The following is a 14,929-nucleotide window of genomic DNA, read 5'->3' as shown; positions in this document are numbered from 1 at the left end:
CTCTGTACTCAATGAACAGCAGAATACAGGGTCCCCGAGCCTCCAGCGGACCACTGCAGCAGTCAGGAGGCGGCAACAGGAGACTAAAAGTCCAGGTCCAACTCTAGGTGAGTCCACCTTTGCCCCCTTTGGGGCCTCAGTCCCCCCAGGCTCTGGGGCTAGGACTTCTGTCACTGACCCCACCAGACCTGGGGCGGTTGTTGACAACTTCCCGCTGAGCTAGACTCTGGGCACTTTACTTGAACCCTGACCACACCTCCCCTCCTTAAACTGCATCAGGAGAAAAACTCTGAGGGTGTCTTTTGTGTCTGCACGTAAAGTGATAGGAGAAAATACGCAACAATTAAGACAATGGGAAATCATCAATAAGGGGATTACATAATCACAGAGAAAAGCTTGTGTTTCTAGGTTAGTTGCTAAGTCATGGCTGACTCTTTGTGACCCCATGGACTCTAGCCCGCCAGGCTCCTCTGTTCATGGAATTTTCCAGGCAAGAATACTGCAGTGGGTAATCATTCCTTTCTCCAGGGGATCTTCCCAACCCAGGGATGACACCCAATTCTCCCACACTGCAGGCATATTCTTTATCATCTGAGCCACCAGGGAAACTGGAAAAAAGCTTAGACTTCAGTAATAAACTCCAATCAAGTTCTAGAGTCCATTTATAAAGGTAGGTGGAGAATCTGATTTCAAACTTTCAGAGGCCAGAGGAAGCTTCAGCTTTAGGGTCCCTTGCTTGCAGGATCGTCTGTCTTTTTTTTTTTTTCTTTTTCATTATCTTTAAATTGAAGTTTAGTTAATTTACAATATTGTGTTAGCTTCAAGTGTACAGCAGTGATTAGTTTTGCACATATATGTTCTTTTTCAAATTCTTTTCCATTATAGGTTATTATTAACATAAGACATTGAGTATAGTTCCTGATACTACACAGCGGTTCTCCATTGTAAATTAGGATTTTGAGACTAACATATATTCATTACTGCCTATCTCTAGAGTAGGCAAAGGCAACCTACTCCAATATTCTCATCTGGGAAATTTCATGAACAGAGGAACAGGGAGGGCTACAGTCCATGGGGTCTCAATGGGTCAAATGTGCATAAATAAGATACTTCAGTTGCAATCAGTTAAGACCACTGTCTCTTTCTAAGACAGTCTTGCCTCTATCACACTGGCTGACAGTATAATGACCACAGGCAATCTGAGATTCAGCTATGATGAAGGTAATTAAAGGACTCATTTAGTTTCGGTCTTCTGGGATCTATGCACGTAGTCAGAATAATCAATATATTATCATTTCCTTCCTCAGGTAGAATGGATTCCTGGAATCCTCCTACTGGTTACTTTTCAGGCACTGTGACACAAAGGTTTTATCACAATAAAAGCATCTCCTACCGTGCCTAGCAATGGAAGGATGTGGGTAGTGGAGGAGAAAAAAAGATTTGGAATTATAAAGAGCATGATGTGACTTCAGTGGAAAATTATTCCAATCATCAGGCCTATAAAACTCTAAGTGGAGAATTTGGTTCTCATCAATGCCTAGTCAAAACAGAAGTTCTCTGCTATCAGCAATAAACTTGATAAACAACCATACTTCCTCTCTTATGGATGGGAATTGTATGAAATAGAATTTATCATAACCCCAGGGTTTTCAGAGCACAAACCTGAAGCAGTACTACAAACAGCACGCCAGTCATTGTGCAAAGTTGCATGTTTTATTCATCTCCGCCATCAATAATAAAACACATGCTAGAGGGAAGATTGAATTAAGTTTCTATTTTTCTCAGGGGGATAAATATAAAATCAATGTCTTATGAAGAGGAGATTAAAAAGCATGCAGTCAAAAATTTAGGAAAAAATATTTTAAAAATCTATCTCAGTCATTTAACTTCTGAAATTATTAAATTGTTCTGAATTTCATGACATTTTTGGCATTTACCAGTTTTTTAAACTTGCATTTTCTTATGAATTTGTTTCCTTGTCTCAAATATTCACATTCACATCTAGAGTTTTTTAGTCTTTCTTTTAAAGAGACTTCAAAATTAATTAAGGATGCAGATGCCACAAAACCCATTTTGCTCTGCTTCTTATTTCTCCCTGCCATGGTAAAGTTAAGACCACCAATTACATTAAATTATCCCTAATATTAAAAATTGTGTGCATTTTTGTTAAGAGGAAGTATGTATTTCCTTGCATTAGTGTCTAATCCACAATGGTACATTAATAAAGGAATACAGAATTTAGATCAGTAATAATGATTATATTTAAAAATTTTTTTAAGAATGAATATATAATATCCAGGAGAGAAAAATTAAGTTTAAAAATTCCATGAAATTAAACACGGAATGTTTATATTTGGGACATCCCTCTATTCAACACCCACCACATAGTTTACATGTTTGTTGGGAGTTACAAGGGACATAAATTCAGGACAGGCCCTCAAAGAAAACCAAGACAGAAACACAAGATGCATTTCTGCAATCTTACAGTGAAGCCTATGATTGAACAAAAATCAGTGCAAAGGACAAGATAAGCTGTGAACCTAAGTGAATATGAAATAGCCTGGGATTTGGGGAAGAACAAACTGAAGTGGGTCAGGTGGGTGCCCTCCTTCTAACAGAAATTCCAGCAGGAGTAGAAAGATAAACATCATGACTCAATGTAGGTATCTTAGGCGCTGTACCTCCACTGAGTCTTTCAGGCTAAGGTGACTACCAAAAATTACACCCAATAGATGGATGAAGAGAAAATTATTCTCTTACAGAATGGAATACTTACAGTAAAATCTTCAAAAGTTAGATGATATCTACAATTAATCTTATGGATCGTGGCATAAGGTCACAGAAGAGAACAAAAGTCTTAAGATCAAGTCACCTTCATACCTATTCAGCTCCTGCACTTTTCTGATAGCGGGCAAGTTCCCTGACGTAAATGTTATCATCTGCAAAATAATGGGGCTACAGTTGAATTTCTTAGTTTCTTTCTCTATCTAAAAGCCAAGCCTGACAACAAGGTCCTGTGACTGGTGCCTGGATCTCAAGAGCCACAGCTTTCCTGACTTAATTGTCTTTGACAAGTTACTCAATCTCCCCTTGACTCAACTTCCTCAAGGGCCAAACAGAGATAACAATATCTTTTTCTCTTTCTAATGTATTTGACAGGAATGGTGAAATATTACACTGTTCTTAAACTAAAAGAACATTCTAAACTTAGCGTGCCATAGTGAATACTGAACCTCAGAAGGTCACTTGACAAATGCTAGTTTTTAGGGGAAAAATATGCTTGGGGACTTTAGGTATTTTACATGTGAAATCAAAGTATATTAAAGCACATTTGTATTCTCACAGCACTCTCTCACAGAACTTACCAAATTGCTAGTTATATAATATACGTTTAAGTTATTAATATGTATTCAGCATCTTTTCCTCTGAAAGGTAAGATACACAGTCAGCTGTTCCGTGGTGTTCTTCAGTCACTCAGTCGTGTCCTACTCTTCGCAAGCCTATGGACTGCAGCACGCCAGGCCTCCCTGTCTTTCACCATCTCCTGGAGCTTGCTCAAACTCATGTCCACTGAGTTGGTGATGCCATTCAACCATCCCACCCTCTGCCGTCCCCTCCTCCTCCCGCCTTCAATCTTTCCCAGCATCAGGGTCTTTTCCAATGAGTCGGCTCTTCACATCAGATGACCAAAGTGGCATGTAATAAATACCTAATGTGTTTTTACAAACATACATGGTTGAAGACATATGTTACATTTGAAGACCTTCAGAAAGAGAAATAGAACAATCTTCCACAATAATCCATTTCATCAAAAAAATTTTTTTAATCTTTTATCTCTGCAAATTGCTGCACAGAAATGCTAGATTTCCACCTTGTACACAGGATTCTCAACTATTTGAATATAAGCTTTATGCTTGTGTGTATGTGTGGGTGCCCAGTCGTGTCTGACTGGATGCAGCTCCATGGACTGTAGCCCTCCAGGCTCCTCTGTTCATGGAATTTTCCAGGCAAGAATACTGGAGCGGGTTGCCATTTCCTACTCCAAGGGATCTTCCTGACCCTGGGATCAAACCCACAATCTTATATCTTCTGCATTGGCAGGCAGATTCTTTACCACTGTGCCACCAAGGAAGACCATCATCTATCCTAATAATATCTGTAATTACATCTGAATTCTACAAAAGTCCCTTCATCTCTCCCCGAATTTCCAATTTTATGGATCCCACATCTTTCTTTCTCTTGGTTTACATATCTTTTCACTGTATACCACTTAGAAACTTCCTGAGAAGGAATACTGGGGGACAAATTTTTTCAAATACTTGGCCTTAGGGTGTTTTTAGGCAAACATCATGCGGGATTGACCACTCAGTCGACTACAGAGTTCTCAGTGGAAAATCATTACACTTGACAAATTTGAAGGAATTTATCTTGCACACAGTTTAGAATGTCTCCCTGAAATGACATTCTTCTTTTATTCACTTGATAACAGAGAACTCTTTCTCTCTTTATTTTATTTCTTAAATCTTTTTAAAAATTTATTTTTATTGAAGTACAGCTGATTTACAATGTTGTGTTAGTTTAGGGTGCACCGAAAAGTGATTAAGTTATACATACATATATTTTTTTCAAATTCTTTTCCCTTATACAAAATACTAAGTAGAGTTACCTGTGCTAAACAGTGGATCTTTATTGGTTATCTATTAGTACATAGTAGGTGTGTCTGTTAATCCAAAATTCCTAATTTATCTCAAACACACACACCCATTCCCTTTGATAACCATAAGTTAGTTTTCTGTCTCTGGATTTGTTTCTGCTCAATTCATTTGCATTTTTAAGATTCCACATATAAGCACTATCATGTGATATTTATCTTTCTCTGTCTGACTTATTTTGTTGTTGTTATTCAGTCACTCAGTCGTATCCGACTCTTTGAGACCCCATAGACTGCAGCACACCAGGTTTCCCTGTTCTTCACCATCTCCTAGAGTTTGCTTAAACTCATGTCCGTCGAGTCAGTAATGTCATCCATCCATCTTGTCCTCTGTCTACCCCTTCTCCTCCTGCCCTCAATCTTTCCCAGCATCAGGGTCTTTTCCAATGAGTCAGTTCTTCGCATCAGGTGGCCGAAATATTGGAGTTTCAGCTTCAGCATCAGTACTTCCAGTGAGTATTCTGGGTTGATTTCCTTTAGGATTGACTGGTTGGATCTCCTTGCTGTCCAAGGGACTCTCAACAGTCTTCTCCAGCACTACAGTTCGAAAGCATCAAATCTTTGGTGCTCAGCCTTCTTCAGGGTCCAACTCTCACATCCATACATGACCACTGGAACAACTATAGATTTGACTATAGGCACCTTTGTCAGCAAAGTGATGACTAAGCTTATCATAGACTTTTTTCTAAGGAGCAAGCAAGTCTTTTAAATTTCATGACTGCAGTCACTGTCGGCAGTGATTTTGGAGCCCAAGAAAATCGTCTTATTTCCATTTTTCCCCATTTATTTGCCATGAAGTGATGGGATCGGATGTCACGATCTTAGTTTTTTGAATGTTGAGTTTTAAGTCAGCTTTATCTACTCTCCTCTTTCACCTTATTTTGCTTAGTATGATAATATCTTGGTCCACCCATGTTGTTGCACATGGTATTACTTCATTTTTTTTTTATGTCTGAGTAACATTCTACTGTATTTAAATACCACATCATCTTTATCCATTCATCTGTCAGTGAACATCTAGGTTGCTCCCATCTATTGGCTATTGTAAATAGTGTTGCTATAAACACTGGGGTGCAAGTATATTTTTGAATTATAGATTTCTCCAGATATATGCCAGTGGAGTGGGATTGTGGGTCATAGTTTATTAACTAAAAATGAAATAACATTTGAATTTTCTATTGTCTCTACTTTTATATGCCAGTTGTTTCTCTGTTACGCTTTTTATTCCTGGAAATTTTTAAAATCTTGCCTTTATTCCCAATGTTCAGAAATTAATAATGATGTACATATCACTCACATTCTTTAAATCACTGTCCTGGGAAATTGGACCTGAATCTGGATAGCATGTCCTGTACTCCTTATTTCTGAAAAACCTGATAATCAATTACATACTTATCTATTTATGTATTTTTTTGCCCATATTTTTCTATTTTTGGAATTCCCATCAGTCATTGTTTCTTATAGATTGACCCCATACCTTTTTAATTCTTTCAGTTCTCACTATCCATCTTTGTACTTTTCCTACTTTCCATTATCTTTAATTTTTATACTACCTTATATTTTGAACTTCTATTTTGCTTCTCATAGCTTTAATTTCTGAGAGATTTTCAGATTTGTCGATTTTTTTATTATTATTTTAGAGAAACAATATATTCTTCCATTCTCTCAGGATAATAATTTATAGCTTTTCTGAAGCTTTCTTTTGCTCTCTGAGAGTCTTCATTTTCTGTGTTCCCTTCCTTTTTATTTGGATTTGTAACATTAGAGGTCTTCCTTAACTCACTGAGGAGTAAAGCACTGAATAAGTGGTCTGTCACTGCAGTTTGTGTCCAATCAATAGGGTTCACAAGATGCACATTGAGCTTTTCCACCAGAGTTGAAGATCCATGTTCAAGTGTATGAAGGTCTTTTGTCTGAGCTGGTTCAGTTCCTGCTCAGTTTCCCCGGAGAATCTGGGGTTTTGTGGAGACTGAAGCACCATCTCTTTCTTGACAAATTTTCATTCTCTGTTTTGCCGAGCACATCACCCCACCCCACCCCGTAAGTGTGAGACCAAATCCAAATACTCCCTGGTTCCATATTTGTGTATTTTTAAAATACACAAAAGTATAGGCTCCTATTTTAAAAGAAAGATTATTTTCAAAAAGGACACTTTATGATTATTTTAATGACAAGAATTAACATAAAATTAAATTATATGGTATACAGCATCAGTTCTACTCCAAAAGAAAATCTATTTACATGTGATTGTCTACTATTTTAAACATGTCCTCAAAATCTTTCTGAAAAATTATCCTTTTATTCATATTACAATCTTTCATAATTGCAATTTATACCATATTGCTCTCATTTTCCTCCCAAAGGAATCAAGTCCCTCTTAATAAAGGCTATATTAAAAGAGTAAGCCCTCATTAAAAGTAGGCCAGACATCTCAATTCAGATTTCAATGACCCCATTATACAATGCGGAATTAAATCTTAAGAAAGGACCATATTCTGCATTTCTTAAGTGTTGGGAGGTCTAAAAAATACATCTTCTGTCCCTTTTTGTCCCTGAGCTAAAAGGTTATTATTAAAAAATCAGATTGAGTTTTTTTTTTTCCTAACTGACTTCAAATGAACTGAAATAAACAATGCAGTGTAATTAAAACTAAGATTTGCAAAGCAAAAAGTCACTGCAGAGGCTCAAGAACAAACCAGATTAATAACTAAGACAGACTGGTAGACAAACCAAGTACATTAAATCCAGAGTGACAGAGAAAACCGGAGGGCAGACGCGAGAGCTATCAGGGAACTACTGGAAGAATGCAAATTATTGTACGACACTAGGAAAAAGAACAAGACAAAGCCTGCAAATGAACATTGCAGAGCTAGACTTCTCCCACATCTGTGTAGCCACATACTGCAAAATTTTACAGTCACAGAAAAATCTAGGTTTTTCAGCTCTTCTTGATAGTATGAGATCAGTCAACACTCACCCCATTTCCAACCAGGGATCAAACCTGCATCCCCTGTATTGAAAGGTGGATTTTTAACCACTGAACCACCAGAGCAGTCCCATCATATTTACCCAATACAAAGAAATGCATACTCACTGCAGAAATCATTAAAAATATAGAATGTGTAAAGGAAAAATACACATAATTTCACAATCTAAAATAATTACTATGCTGTTTGCTTTTAATACACATTTTTGTTAACTTGCTTGCTAAAATTTAATAGCAATTATACAAACAGAATTTACCATGTCATTAAAAACTTTTGAAATAATTTTTTTCTATGACTGTATCATATTACCTCATATTGTGTCATAATTTATTGCCCAAGGTTTGGGGACTGTGTTTCTAATACAGCATATTATAAATATTGCCATCATAAAAAATATTTACTAGCATCTCAGGTTATTTTTGTAGACAGCTAATGGGAGGAAGAATTACAAACCAACTTGTTTGAAACTATACAGGTAAACAAACTTACATGATTTTAGCCGTGTATATCTTAAGTCATAATGTAACCAGCGTTGGTTAGTTTTGTTTTAAAATATTTAATTATTTGGCTTTTGGAAATCACTGAATCAGCTGCTCATGTGTCATCTGTCATTCATTTTACTTATGGTATTTAGTATATACCAAAATATTTTGATCTTGAAGAGTCAAATATACTTTATTTTGTTAAAGGTTTCTTTCGTTGCTTTCTATGGTAAAATGTCCCAATGCCACTAAAACCAAGTCAATAAATTTGTTGAAGAATTATAACTATTTGTTCTTTTTGAAAAAATGTATTAATACTTCTGAAACTTTATTTGGTATATGATGGAGAGCTTTTATATTACCTTTTTGTTTGTAGCCACTTAAATTTAGAGTATATGGCACAACTGAAAGTTAACAGTATAAATAAAATATTAAACTAATTTATTATTCTGAATTTATTTTCTTAGGTTTAATTTCTATCATCAGGCTACCCTCATTGTTATCTTCATTTATGTAATAGGTTTTGTCTTTAAGGATATTCCCAGTTTGGCGTAAAACAAAAATAAGATTATGTTGAGTATAACAGGCTGCATTAACTGAACACTTGAAGTATTCTTTGATCATCCAAATATCTGAAATATCACTGTTACGAGATTCTTGTGAAAGATGGTCAAAAGCCAGTAAAGTATATATACCACATCTGGGTTCAGGAAAGAGAACTTTACCTGTCAAGCACTGAGTGGAAAGACACCCATCCACACCTGGTTTCCCAAGCACAGTGCCCAGCAGTTTCACCCCTGGATCCTTGGTTTCACAGTAAGCCTTGACAGAGGAACTGTCCTTGCTGGGCTGGCAAAATCTCCCAGGCATCTGCTTGTGTTTGATCTGTCTGCCTCCAAAAGCCCTTCTTTACTATTCTGCCTGTTTTCTCCTTACCTGGAACCCACCACTTCAATACCGTGTCACACTAGGGCAAACATCTGACAATATCTAACTCTGAAATGTATAGCTATAGAATCTCTCCTGTATTAAATGGAAAAAAGTTCTAAAGTGCACTAACCTAGTATCTAGTCCAACCACAGTCTGATTGCTATGGTTGTTGTTATAATTATTATTACTTATCTAGACAGCATATTAAAAAGCAGAGACATTACTTGGCCAACAAAGGTCCGTCTAGTCCAGGCTATGGTTTTTCCAGTGGTCATGTATGGATGTGAGAGTTGGACTGTGAAGAAAGCTGAGCACAGAAGAACTGATGCTTTTTTGAACTGTGGTGTGTTGGATAAGACTCTTGAGAGTCCCTTGGACTGCAAGGAGATCCAACCAGTCCATCCTAAAGGAGATCAGTCCTGGGTGTTCATTGGAAGGACTGATGTTGAAGCTGAAACTCCAATACTTTGGCCACCTGATGCGAAGAGCTGACCCATTTGAAAAGACCCTGATGCTAGGAGGGATTGGGGGCAGGAGGATAAGGGGATGGCAGAGGATGAGATGGCTGGATGGCATCACTGGCTTGATGGACAAGGGTTTGGGTAAACTCCGGGAGCTGGTGATGGACAGGAAGGCCTGGCGTGCTGTGATTCATGTGGTCGCAAAGAGTCGGACACGACTGAGCGACTAAACTGAACTGAACCTGCCAATATGCTACTGGGGAAGGATGGAGAAATAGCTCCAGAAAGAATGAAGAGGCGGGGCCAAAGCAGAAATGACACTCAGTTGTGTATGTGCCTGGTGGTGAAAGCCAGACTGGTACTGTAAAGAATAGCACTGCATAGGAACCTGGACTGTTAGAGTCTATGAATCAAGGTAAATTGGACATGGTCAAGCAGGAGATGGCAGGAGTGAAAATTGACATTTTAGGTATAAATGAACTAAGATGGATGGAAATGGGTAAATTTGATTCAGATGATTATTCTATCCACTTGTGTGGGCAAGAATCCCTTAGAAGAAATGGATAGTCATAGCCCTCATATTCAACGAAAGAGTTTGAAACGCAGTACTTTGATGGAATCTCAAATACAACAGAATGATCTCAATTTGTTTCCAAAGCAAACCATTCAACATCACAGTAATCCAAGTCTATGCCCAACCACTAAAAAAGAAGTTGCAGTTAAATGGTTCTATGAAGACCTACAAGACCTTCTAGAATTAACACCAAAAAAAAAAAAAAAAAAAGATGTCCTTTTCATCATGGGGGAATGGAGTGAAAAAGTAGGAAGTCAAGAGACTGGAGTAACAGGCACATTTGGCCTTGGGAGTACAAAATGAAGCAGGGCAAAGGCTAACAGAGTTTTGCCAAGAGAACACAGTGGTCATAGCAAGCACAATCTTCCAACACCGCAAGAGACGACTCTACACAGGTACATCACCAAATGGTCAATATCACTACCAGACTGATTATATTCTTTGCAGCTGATGATGGAGAAGCTCTACAAACGCAGCAAAAATAAGACCTGGAGCTGACTGTGACTCAGATCATGAGATACTTCTTGCAAAATTCAGGCTTAAATTGAAGTAAGTACAGCAAATCACTAGGTCTGTCATGTATGACCTAAATCAAATCCCTTATGATTATATAGTGAGGATGACAAATAGATTCAGGGATTAGATCCAGTAGACACAATGCATAAAGAACTATGGAAGGGAAGGAGGTTTGTAACACTATACATAAGGCAATGACCAAAACTGTCCCCAAGAAAAAGAAATGCAAGAAGGCAAAGTGGTTGTCTGAGGAAGCCTTACAAATAGCTGAGAAAAGAAGTAAAACGCAAGGGAGAGAGGGAAAGATATACCCAACTGAATGTCGAGTTCCAAAGAATAGCAAGGAGAGATAAGAAAGCCTTCTTAAGTGAACAATGCAAAGAAATAGAGGAAAACAATAGAATGGAGAAGACTAGAGATCTCTTTAAGAAAACTGGAGATACCAAGGGAATATTTCATGCAAGGATGTGCACAATAAAGATAAAAAGAGCAAGGACCTAACAGAAGCAGAAGAGATTAAGCAAAGGTGGGAAGAATACACAGAAGAACTGTACAAAAAAGGTGTTAATGACCTGGATAACCACAATGGTGTGGTCACTAACCAATATTCAGACATCCTGGAGAGTGAAGTCACGTGGGCCTTAGCAATCATTACTACAAATAAAGTTAGTGGAAGCAATGGAATTCCAGCTGAGTTATTTAAAATCATAAAAGATGATGCTGTTAAAGTGCTGCACTCAATATGCCATCAAATTTGGAAAACTCAGCAAGGGCCACAGGACTGGAAAGGTCAGTTTTCATTCCAATCACAAAACAGGTAATGCTAAAGAATGCTCAAACTACTGTATAATTGCACTCATTTCACAAGCTAGCAAGGTAATGCTGCAAATCCTTCAAGCTAGGCTTCAACAGTACATGAACCGAGAACTTCAGATGTTCAAGCTGGATTTTAAAAAGGCAGAGGAATCAGAGACCAAATTGCCAATATCCATTGAACCACTGAAAAATGCAAGGGAGTCCAAAAGTCTGTTCTATACATCTATGTCTCTTTTTCTGTCTTGCATATAGGGTTATCGTTACCATCTTTCTAAATTCCATATATATGCGTTCAAAAACCACTACAATATTGTAAAGTAATTAGCCTCCAACTAAAAAATAATTGGGAAAAAATAAATAAAATATTTTTGTATGAAAAATGCAAGGGAATCCCAGCAAAATGTCTACTTCTGCTTCATTCACTATGCTAAAATGTTTGACTCTGTGGATCACAACAAACTGTGGAAAATTCTTAAAGCGATGGGAATACTAGACAACCTCGCCCACCTCTTGAGAGGATCTGTATGCAGGTCAAGAAGCAACAGTTAGAACCAGACATGGAACAATGAACTGGTTCCGAATAGGGAAAGGAGTACATCAAGACTATATATTGTCACCCTACTTACTTAACTTATATGCAGAGTACATCATGGGAAATGCCGGGCTGGATGAACCTCAAGCTGGAGTCAAGATTGCTGGGGGAAATATCAATAACCTCAGATATGCAGATGACACCACCTTAATGGCAGAAAGCAAAGAGGAACTAAAGAGCCTCTTGATGCAAGTGAAAGAGGAGAGTGAAAAAGTTGGCTTAAAGCTCAACATTCAAAAAACCAAGATCATGACATCTGATTCCATCATTTCATTGCAAAGAGAAGGGGAAAAAATGGAAACAGAGACAGACTTTATTTTCTTGGGCTCCAAAATCATTGTGGACAGTGACTGCAATGATGGAATCATTGAGTCTGCATCACAGACTCAAAAGACATGAGTTTGAGCAAACTCTGGGAGATAATGTAATTGTGTAAGCCTGGCGTGCTGCAGGCCATGGGGGTCGCAAAGAGTTGGACACAGTTTAGTGACTGAGCAACAACAGCCTGCCTAGAGGCCAGCTTGAGTTTCATCTAGCTCTGTAATGAACACTCTGATACCACATTTAAAAAGCAAAAAGGAGAAGGGAGAAACAATACATTTCGAGAAAGTCATTTCTAATTGACAGTAGTGATGAACAGTAACCATCTTTACTCTGAAAACTAGTTACGTATATTTATGTGTTGAGCGTTTGATACTGTTCTATAATTAGATTAACAATGACTCAAAAGTCAGCACTGATGCAAAGTTTCCTACAAGTTTCTGATGGTTGCTTTTAAGTGTCACCCGGACTAGACCACAGGGTGACCAAATATTTGAATAAACTTTGTTCTGGGTGTGTCCTTGAGGGTGTAGCTGGATGACAGTAACATTTGAATACACAGATCTAGTAAAAGGTCATGGTCCTCCTCATTGTTGGGCTGCACCCAATCCGCTGAAAGCTGAATAGAAAGGAAAGGCAGAGTAAATGTCACTCTGCCTATCTCTAAACTGAAATAGTCTTCTGCCCTAGGACTCAGATTGCTACTGAAACTTAGACCATCTGCTCTCCTGCTGGTAGACCATGCATCCTGGGACTTATCCTCCTAACCATATGAGCCAATTCCTTATACATACGTGCACGCACACACACACACACACGAAAATATATAATAGAACAAATCTCTCTATGTATACATGTCTATATATAATAGAATGAGCAAACAAACACTAATGGTTCTGTTGCTCTGAAGAACCCACACTAAAGCAGAGTGAATAATAACAATATGAAAGTTTTCTTTAAATACTTAGATAAAATGTGTAATGACTTTTTTTGCATGCTCAGCTGCCCAGTTGGGTCCAATTCTTGCAGCCCTAAGGACTGTAGCCCACCAGGCTCCTCTGGCCATGGGATTATCCTCGCAAGAATATTGGAGTGGGTTGCCATTTCTTCCTCCAGGGGATCATCCCAATCCAGGGATCTAACCCAGATCTCCTGTGGCTCTGGCATAGGCAGATGGATTCTTCACCATGAGAGAATTCTTGAGTGTGCTTATACATGTAGTAGTCATGAAATGTGCTTTTTTAAAATCAATATAAATGTCCCAATTGGAATTTTCTCATTTAAGTGCCAACAGATTGCATTTAACTTAGAATATTTTCTACAAAAAGTCCTTTGGAAATTCATTTCTTCATTTTTAAAACTATTTATACCAAGTATACCATAGATATTTCTTACTTCATGTCAGCATTTTGCCCATGTACTAATGAACTATATTGTAACGTGAGCATTGTTCTCAGACTAGGGAACAGACTGGTGTCATTGGAAGAGTTTAGGTTCTGGGTACAGACAATCCTTGGTTGTAAAGTCCAGATCCACCTTTTGGGATTTAGGAAGCCACTTACTTCTGGAATGGCTCATTTTCCCTTCAGAATTATGGAAACAGCATTAGCCCTAAACTGTAGAGTGACTAGAAAATTTCAGATACTATGTAAACAATATGTGCCACATTACATGGCATTATTAGCATCACAGTTTTCTATTACCTCCAATCTGAAAAATCATATGACTAATACTATTAGAAATTTTAGAAATTAAGTTAATCAATCAATCAATCATCAAAACAGCTTTAAAAGATCCTCTGATAAAATTAAAGAATCTTTAGTAGCAACTATTATGATGATCATTTCATCCTGATTAGAAACTTTTTTCCCTTCATGCAAATATCCAGGTATCTTTTAAAAGGGCTGAATAGCTATAAATTCAACTTTATTAAAAGATCCTAAGTTTACTAACTAATTTTACTTTAATGTATTAACGGTATTAACTTATTACATCTCAAAAGATTTTGGAAAAGTTTTATGTTTTAGAATAGTGACACAATTCATAGAGAGAATTTGTTTTAGAGGGAAAAAATAAAACAAAGAAGTATAGCTTTAAAAATGTCCTAATAAGTTTCCAACTTTATCACCCAGACAACTTATATTTAATTTCTGTTAAAATAATAATGTCACAGAATTTGAACAGAATTTACCTTTACTTAGATAACAGATTAAGAAAGCAGTAAAGATTGAAATAGCATTACTTCATAGAATAGTTTAGAGATTTCAAAGGCAGCTATGTAACTCATTTAACTATCACGTGTAGGTAAGAAAAGTTGCAAAGGTAATAAATAAGAAAACAGGAGCATCATTCCATAACTAGAATCTCTTTCCTTTTTGGGTGATTTAAAAGCATCATATTGAAATCACTCTTTGTCTGTGTGCTATGTCCATACATTACTGAAAAACTGATCTCTTACATTCTATCTAAATTATGGATAAAAGCTATGAGTTCTCGGATGATAATCCTACAATTTTGAAATACAAAATAAATTTAGCAA

General features: G+C 37.3%; 1 protein-coding gene across 2 annotated transcripts in view; it reads right to left on the bottom strand.

The window, feature by feature from the left end:
• Positions 1–14,929, bottom strand: part of ADGRB3 (adhesion G protein-coupled receptor B3) — an 850,102-nt gene that overhangs the window by 788,087 nt on the left and 47,086 nt on the right. The gene's annotated exons all lie outside the window — the stretch shown is intronic.

This window comes from Cervus elaphus, chromosome 28, assembly GCF_910594005.1.
Source record: "Cervus elaphus chromosome 28, mCerEla1.1, whole genome shotgun sequence".
Taxonomy (NCBI): Eukaryota; Metazoa; Chordata; class Mammalia; order Artiodactyla; family Cervidae; genus Cervus; species Cervus elaphus.
Note: the sequence above shows the minus strand (reverse complement) of the source record. Positions and strands in the feature narration are given on the sequence as shown.